General features: G+C 39.7%; 1 protein-coding gene across 1 annotated transcript in view; it reads right to left on the bottom strand.

Moving 5' to 3' along the window:
- The window catches only part of LOC134530439 (tyramine receptor 1), a 177,265-nt gene extending 174,331 nt beyond the window's left edge, over positions 1 to 2,934 (bottom strand). The window contains exon 1 of the mRNA XM_063365259.1: positions 2,755 to 2,934. The gene's annotated coding sequence lies outside the window, so the exon portion shown is untranslated. The remainder of the gene's footprint in view (positions 1 to 2,754) is intronic.
- Positions 2,935 to 9,297: the final 6,363 nt, after the last annotated feature.

The following is a 9,297-nucleotide window of genomic DNA, read 5'->3' on the forward strand; positions in this document are numbered from 1 at the left end:
GCAGCCGGAGTAGCGCAGGGCTGTTGAAGCCATTGGAGAGGGGAGAGGAGTAGGCGGAGATTATTCCAGTCTGGTAGACCGGAAGAAGAGCCGAGGAAACGATGGAAAGTGCCTCGCAAGCGGAGAGACAAAAAAAAAACGTATAAAAAATTTAACACCCTTTTCCTCGTGTATAGCACATGTTCAAACAGATTTGGATATTTATTTTTATGGGAGTTGGTGCATTGTTTATTACTTTCAATCACGGACGTCTCTAAAAATAACACAAAAAAAGTATGTAGTACACATCTGCGCAAAATTTAAAAAAAATTGCAGTGCAAGAGGGGAAAAAAACACATTTTTTTTGTAAAAAATATAGAGGAGAACAAAAGCGTTTAACATGCGGAAAAAGGGCTGACGTTCCAATCGAAAATTGTCGACGGTTTTGAATGGTATTGTATTCGTGCAACGGATCGACAAGTGCAAGGGATTGTCTGGTCGATGTGAAGTATCAAGTACATAGTTTACACGGTGAACTAAACTCATTACTGTAAACTATGCTTGTACCATGCATATATTATATATATTAAAAGTTAGGCTCAAACGCTTATCTATGAATATTCAGCACAGTTATATTTGACATTAAGAGGCCACTCCAGTGTTTCAGGGGCACTACGCAACCCGCGTTAACATCATAAGATTCAATGCTATTTTCATTTTGCTTATAACTTATTAACTAATATAGATTTCGAATTTATGCTTGCTTGATATGTAAGACAACGCTGCTCTTATCAAAGCCCCTTTCTTCAAAACCGTGCATAAATTATGGTTTTATACCAATCTTTACTAACATGCATAAGTGTATTGTCTAGGTTTGAACCATAATTTTTTGCACATTTTTGAAGAAAGGGGCTTTGATAAGAGCATCGTTGTCTTACATATCAAGCAAGCATCATTTCGAAATCTATATTAGTTTATAAGTTATAAGCAAAATGAAAATAGCATTGAATCTTATGATGTTAACGCGGGTTGCGTAGTGCCCCTGAAACACTGGAGTGGCCTCTTAAGGTGGCAGCTGGGCTGGATGCACGAGCTCTATGAGAGCAAAGGTCGCCAAGGGTGATAATTGGTCTCAATAATTCACATTCCTCTTAGCTGCTATGCACTATGCATATTGCGTGCAGTATTAGCGTCGGTAACGCGCCTCTATGAGACTTTAAGGGGAGACCCTATAATTTTATGCTGGAATATTAAAGATAAAGGCTACCTGCACTTCCCTATACGATTCACAAAACCGGTTTATAATTTTTCAAGCCTTTAAAAGAACCGTGAAAACACACGTTTCAGCCTTTTTTCACTGTCCTAAAAGTAAACGCTACAGATGAAAACATGGGATGAAACTTATATAGACACGTGAAATGCCTCTTAAATGGTATTCGTGATCAGACTTTATAATGAATCTTGAGCAGTTTGTAAATGGCTTATTTTACCTGAGCACACTAGGTTGGCGGCCACCTAAATGTGACCATTTTTCGTGCGTTCATTTCTCAGTGAACCCACATATAAACGAAATTGCTCCAGAAGTGATTCGAATGAGATAATATAGCCTGTGACTTAATTTCTCGGCAGACTTTTAAAACGTTCTAACTAATATATTTGAACTATTTTGTTTGATTCTGTTTGAAATTGATTACTAACATGCCAGTTCATATTTTTTTTAATGCTTAGTTCATATAAAAACGCTCGACATTGAATATTTATAAAGCAATATTCAGATAATTTCTAAAAAAAAAAAATTAAAGATGTTTCCTTTAAATGCTTCTTACTTGTTTGGTGGTTTATTAAAAATCATTAAAAATAGAAAAGAAAAAATACATAACTGTTGATTATTTGTAAGCCTAGTGGTAGGCTTAAAATGTTGAGGTAAAAGGCAGGATGGACAGCTAAATGACATTCTCCGTTGAGAGTCTGATGATCTAAATACAGAAAGGTTTTAAATCATAATATAGTTATCCTGGATTACATCCTTCGAAAATCCTGGCTACGGCTCTGAAAGGAGGCACTACGCATTATGAAACGTCGGAAAAAATCCATCATTTCCACGTATGTTGCCTGAAAGCGGGATCCATGTGGTAGTTGACAGGAACGTGACCAGAGAGGTATAGACGGGACTTGTGCCCCGGGCGCCGCTAGACTGACAAGAGTAATTTATACTATTTACTACAATATATATATATATATATATGTTGGAGAGCAGATGAACTGAGATATTTTATTGAAAGATACATGCATGTATATCATTAAAATAACTTATTTAAATACTGTATTTTTCGCGTACTATGCAACTTGCGATGTATTAAAAATGGAATGACTGCAATTAAATGTATTTATGTACCATATAAGTACAATCAATGGTATATGGAATACTGTAATTAATATGTGGTGGCTATGTAATGGTGTTGTTGGGAAAGGTTTTGGTTTGGTTGGTTTGAAAAAAGAAAAAAGAGAGAGAGCGTCAACATGAGTTCTTTCCCCTGGTGGAAACTATTCTAGTGATGCCCCTGGTGGTTGATGACTCTGGCCACGAAAGCTTACGATTTATGTTCGACAAATTCGTGGAATAGACCACTAAACAACGCCGAAATAGAATTCTGGTTGAATAGACAGCGAAAAGACGCTATGGATGACTGGGAAAAGAAGAAGGAAAAGAAACCAGTTGGTTGAGCAGATTACGCGACAGCACATCCGTTGATCCGTCCACGGAGTGATACTCACGTTCACCCGGACGACTACGCTGTGGTCCAGGCCGACTGGCCAGTGAAAACAACGCCTTGTTGGTTGACAAGAACACGCTGTCTGCTGGCCGGGGAAGGAACCTCGAGCGGGCTCGCCGACTGGGTCCTAGGTCGCGCGGCCGCCTCCTTATCGCGCACTGGACGTCCGGCGAGGACCTTCAAACCTCGTCCGTCCCGGGCGGACACCCTCCCCTCCTCTCCACCCAGAGCGCTCTGGCGGTCGCTCGCCGTACCGGCGCCCCGTCCGAGCCGCACTGGGAAAAAATTAATGAATTAAAAAAAATTTGGTTGTCTATAAAGTCGCTTTACGGACGATAGTTTAACGTTACAACGTCATAACAAAACATTGATAAAATTATTGCATACTTTCATGAATAAAATTTAATCATTTTTAATGAATTATCACTATTTTGTATGGATACAAAGAAGGAATGAAATTAAATCTACAATTTAATTGATAAATTTACGTTTTATTTGCACTCATTAATTCAAATATGGTTTTTTACTTTAACGAAGAGATTATTTTAACTATAAATTTTATAAATGTTTGCTATTTAACGTCTTCCAATCTGTGTCATTCTGTTTAGGATAGGACGATGATAGGAAAAGTAGGAAACTAATGGGAGTGTTTCAATTTTAATGTGCCTCGAAAAAGTAAAATCGATGGTTGTTCCAATCGAGTGGAAGAGCGATAGATGCGGCCCAAGCGTACAATGAGCGTAATGGGACACAGCGTAACGGGACAATGTGCGTAACGGGACACTTATTTTTCTTGCGTGCAGCCAGCGTTCATCGATTTATTAGACGTTGTCACGTCAAAAAAAAAAAAAACCTTTCCTGTACTGTAATAAGAGATTACTTTGGGAACCAGCTATCAAGAAATGGTTCGCAATACTACAAGTAATAAGGTATCGTAGCTTTGTGCAATACACGACCATGGGCGTAGATCAAAGGAGCGCCCGTCCACCCCCCCCCCCCTCCTGGAACTACTTGGTGGGGCGGGGGCTGCCTGAACTTGCAAAAAAGCGGGACAGTGAAACGGGTTTGATGCCAAAACTATGTCTTAATGGAAAACATTCTATATATATATATTTTAAAGTTTTCTGCTTATTGCAGCATGCATGCAGGCCAAAATATGGTCAGTGTACAGCATACAAGCAACGTATCCAGAGATGACTTGTGTTGGTTAGCCACACGTGCGAAACTCACGAGCCAAGGCCCCCCTCCCCCCATTTTTTAAATTGATGTACCGTTCAAGCATATATTAAAAAAAAAACACGTAAAAGACAATCGAATATTCAATAACTGAATAATATATAGGAAAGAAAGTGACGAAGAACAAGCAGTCGCAGCTTCTCGTACGATTGACGCGACAAGTGGCCGACTGCTCGGCCATCTGACTCAAGGACCTGTTCAAACCTGTGTTCGCGCTGTACTCCTGTCCCCAATAGGTGCACTCCCGTACACACAGCCCGCTCCAAGCAGCCGCTGTTCTTGCGCGGAGGCCACTCTCGGCAGCGCGAGTCTCGCCGGGCAATCTTTACGGGGACGGCACCACAACGCCGAAATACCACAACGCCGAACGTACAATAACGCCGAAAACCATAACGCCGAAATGCCAAATTGACCATAACGCCGACAGCTAGAAAACTGCTGTGTAACACAACGCCTAATTACCACACCGCCGAAATACATTAACCCCGAAAAATGCCATTGCAGGACTGCCACAAAGGTTAAGTTAGGTAAGGTTAGCACACAAATTCATTCAGTTGTTTTTAATTTTTCTCCTGTGCCCCCCCCCCCCCCTGCAGCAACATTTTTCGGCGTTACTGTATTTCGGTGTTACTGTATTTCGGCGTTACTGTATTTCGACGTTACTGTATTTCGGCGTTGTGGTACACAGCAGTTTTCTAGCTGTCGGTGTTGCGGTCAATGTGGCATTCGGCGTTATTGTACGTTCTGCGTTGTGGTATTTCGGCGTTGTGGTAACGACCCAATCTTTACGCATGTCCTCCAGCTCTGCGAACGTTAGATAGAGGTCATGGTTTGTTACGAGGGTATTCGAAACCGAGACCGATTTTCAGAACCGGGAATTCCGGTACTAGTGTGCGACGGAACCGATAATTCCCGGTACTTTCGGTACTAGGTATTATTATTATTATTATTATTATTTTGTTTAAAATTAATGGTGCAGCAGTCTGTGAATGACGTACTAATAGTTTGTTTTGCACGATTAAACAAATTTTAGTGGCCGAAAGTTTAACATTTGTGCTACATTTTTTATTGCAAAAAGTATCTGCTTACGTGAACAAATCACTTTATTCTCAATATTACTCTCAATATTTAACTTTGGAAGAAAAAAAATATTAACAAATAATAGTTTTAAACACATGCCAAATCACATAATTATTACCTTAAATTCAAATTTCTTCTTTTCATAACAAAATTAATTGAAAGAATATCGTTATTTAAAGACTGCTGGCGCAACAACCTCAGGTACCAGCGCACACAGCAGACAGCAGTCCGCACTCTTGACTGGCGACTGAGGAGCGGCAGACTCCCTCCCCTCACCCCCCGCATGATCGCCTCTCCGGAGGAGAGTATCAGATGAAAGTAACCTTAGCGCGCAATAAAATATATATTTTATGCTGTCGCTGTCGAGTCCCAAAAGTACAAAAAGAACAGGAAAATCGATTTTAAATCGATCGGGAATCGATTTTTTTTTTTTTTTTAACTATTTCAAAAGTACCGACTATTCCTGGTACTTTCGGGACCGGGATTACCGTACCCAGTTCTGAACCCTGTTGTTTGCAGACGTTTCCCGGAACGAAAGCACGAAATCGCTAGCCAGCCACCGCGCACGTGACCTCAACGCAAGCACTTAACTGGCGTCACGTTTGCAGTGCTGCTTGGTTGCTTCGAGCATTGGCTCTCCCGTGGGGCTGTATCAGCCCGCGCGCTTAACCCAAACTTCGAGCTCTTTTTTTCCCCCACGACTGTACCGCCATATGTTATCTTGCAAACACGTTTTACTTGAAAAATAAATTGGTTCCTATACAACGTTTTTTTTTTTTTTTGGCCAAACAGACTCCAAACAAACCGAATAAAATCGCCAAGAAGATGAAAAAGTAAATAAAATATTTTCCTAACGGATTATTGAATCAAAATTAAGTAAAAATAATGTGGCCTTCTAAATTGAATTTCAAAGATTTTCGGCGAGTGATTCCTAAGTCCGAAGTCAGTGACTGAAAGGCCAAGTCCATCTCTAAGCGGAATGTGAAAAATCACTAACCTTACATAAATCATATGTTGAACAGATCTGAGAACTAAAGAATCCTATTTTCATTGGAAAGAAAAACACACACACGCGCAATTATTTTTGCTAAACTTTAGCTGCCTAAAAGGAAAAAAAAAAATAGATGGCTTCCATTATGTCTTATATTGGTGAATTATGTCTTATATCGGAGTCCTACAGACTGCTTCTTGAAGAATGACTTGAATGTGTATTTTCCAGAAAATTCCGTTTGCCGATATTCATTTTTTTTATAGAAAGAGAAACCACCTCCGCAGGTTGGGTTCCGAACACTATTGTTACCATTCTACCCCGTGGCCATCGCAAGCATAAATACGGGTTGAAACTGGATTTTACCGACAAACTTCGACTGCAGGTTCATCACAAAAAAAAAAAGTTGAAAACAATTTACAACTTACGGTCCAGAGTGCTTCCCAAGTCTGTCTGGTATACGACTTTTAAGTCGAAGCTGAACAACTATTTTATTGAAAATAGTCGAGAAAGTATCGCTGTTTAAGGGGGTGCCTCCCATTTCAGGTCATGATTTTATATTTATGTTAATCACTGATCAACTTTCAGACTTTTCCAATTGTTTAACTTTTACGTAATGAAAAATATATACTGCGCATACTTTTTGCAGAATTAGCTGCCAAAATTACATTTTTAACGTTTTTGGGTTGTACAAATAAGGAGAATTTAATTTATTGCAGAACTGAAACGTTTTAGGTTTAACTGCAATGCCACTGGCTACTTCATGATATGGTTTGCATTTATATTACAAAAACTCATTTCATGTTTCTTGGTTGTCAAGATCGTGACAAATTTGAGAATTTTGAAATTCCAGGTAAAATTAATTATATTTTCTGAAAGAAATTGAAACCATTTCTTGAAGTAGCCAATGGCATTGCAGTTAAACATAAAAAGCTTCAATTCCGAAATAAATTAAATTCGCCTTATTTGTACAACCCAAAAACGTTTAAAATGTAACTTTGGCAGCTAATTATGTAAAAAGTATGCGCTGTATATATTTTTCGTTTTGTGAAAGTTAAACAATTAAAAAAGTCTACAAGAATATCAGTAATTACTGTAAATATATAATCTTGACCTGAAATGGGAGGCACCCCCTTAAGATGGAACAGTGAGCGCCCAGATAAGGTTTTATTGAACAATATTGTAAAATCACTTGAAATATTTTTGATGTATAATTTAATTATTTCTTTAAAATAATGGGTTCACGCTTTATGTTTCATTCTTTATCTGATCTTTTGTTACCTGTTGTTCAATTATCATATTTTCGTGTTGAACCTGCGGCTTAAGTTTGTCGGTTGAATGCAGACTAATTCTGTATAATTAAAAAAAAAATATCGTATACGAACATCCGGTTTTGGAAAATAATGATTTATTACTACTATTAAAAATAATGAACATACTGTTACGAACGCGAGAGACCAGACCGCGATGCCAGGTTCGGAGCTGGCTGGCGGCCCTGCATGGCCACTGACGTCATGCGCCGTCCACTGACGTAATACATGCCACGCGTGCCTGCCCGGATTACAAGGGTCGTCGCTACTCCCCCCCTCCTCCTCTCTGCTCCCCACGCGGGATCCTGCCTCGCGCGAGCTTCCGATGCCCTTCTCGTCGCTTCGAGCGTCGGGTCGGCGCGGGATGACGCGACTGGCCCCAGCCGTGCTCGTCACTTCTAGAAGGGCGCCAGGGTCTATGTAAGCCTGGAAGCCGGCCTCCGCGAGAGTGGCGCGGCGAAGGGAAGTGTGACGGCGGCGACGGAGTGGCTCGGCGAGTTTGAGTGAGCTCCTCGGCGAAGGGAGTGCAACGGCGGCGACGGTGTACGACGAGAGTTCGGCGACGGAGTATCACGATGAGTGCTACGGCGAGAGTTGCGCGAGGCGTGCGGCCCAGCGAGGTGTGTGGTGTGTAAGGACTTGGGATACTGAGTGCGAGTAATTGATTAGTAGGCATTTTAAGTAAGATTATTTATTAGTGTTGTAAATATTAGCAGTCAATAAAACTGTGCAATAAAAAAAATGTTTGTCTGTAAAGTCGGTTTACAGACGATAGTTTAACGTGACGTCATAACAAAACATTTATGAAATGATTGCATACTTTCATAAATAAAATTGAATCATTTTTATTTTAATAATAAAAGAATAAATAATTGAAATTATACTAGTAATCAGATTTTTTAAATGCAAGAATAATTAACCTTAATTGCTGAAATTGTTGTTGTAATAAGCAATGAAAATCACATTAACTTTTAACTTTTCACAGTCGACGAAACAGTTCACGTGTAGATGACTTGTAATTAATTTTAAAAACTGGCGTTTAGCTATAAAGTTTAAATATAATTATGAACAAGTTATCATATAAATTAACTGTAATCAAATATCTATCATCAATTATATGAATTACCATAATTATTTAGTCAATTGTAACATAACCTATCATTACTGCACTCGCCGACACCGTAACGGAACACAGCGTAACGGAACAATGAGCGTAACGGGACACATCGTAACGGAACAATGTGCGTAACGGGACACTTTTTCGTGCGTGCATTCGGCGTTCATTGATTTATTAGATGTAGTCACGTCAAAAATATAACTGGGCTATCCCTATACGGATCCAGTTCTTCCCACTTAACGATTATTATTAAAATCGTAACTATATTTTACAATGAAGAAATAAGTACACGTAGACATACTCGTTTATTTTTTTGTTATCAATTTTTTCTCCTTATTTTTTTTGAAGGTTTTAGATGTGTTGGTAATGGTTAGGAAATGGTCTGGCGGAAGGCGGAAGGGGAGGAGGAAGAGGCGAGGAAAACTAGTTCTTGCCCTTCCTGTTCGAACCCTCGGGTCCGCAGCCGAAAGTGGAAACCCACAACACAATTCAAGGACATTGGGAAGTACTTTTCCATGGGATACTGTAAGATATGTAGCATCCCCACGTTTGTCTGGAGTGTTTCGGTAAACAGAGGAAAATATAAATTAAATGGCTCTATGGGATGCAAACCCGGAGCCTTCAAAGTGCGAGGCCCGATGTCTCACCACTTCATGCCCCATCGGTAAGATGCTGCTGTCGTTTAACTGATCAAACTTGCGTATGCACACAAACAAATTATCTTCTAAGCAGTCTCTAAAATGTTTTTTTTTAATACCGTGCATGGTAGTGACATATGGAAGCTTCTCGGCTGTGATAAGTACAATATGTTCT

This window comes from Bacillus rossius, chromosome 3, assembly GCF_032445375.1.
Source record: "Bacillus rossius redtenbacheri isolate Brsri chromosome 3, Brsri_v3, whole genome shotgun sequence".
Taxonomy (NCBI): domain Eukaryota; kingdom Metazoa; phylum Arthropoda; class Insecta; order Phasmatodea; family Bacillidae; genus Bacillus; species Bacillus rossius.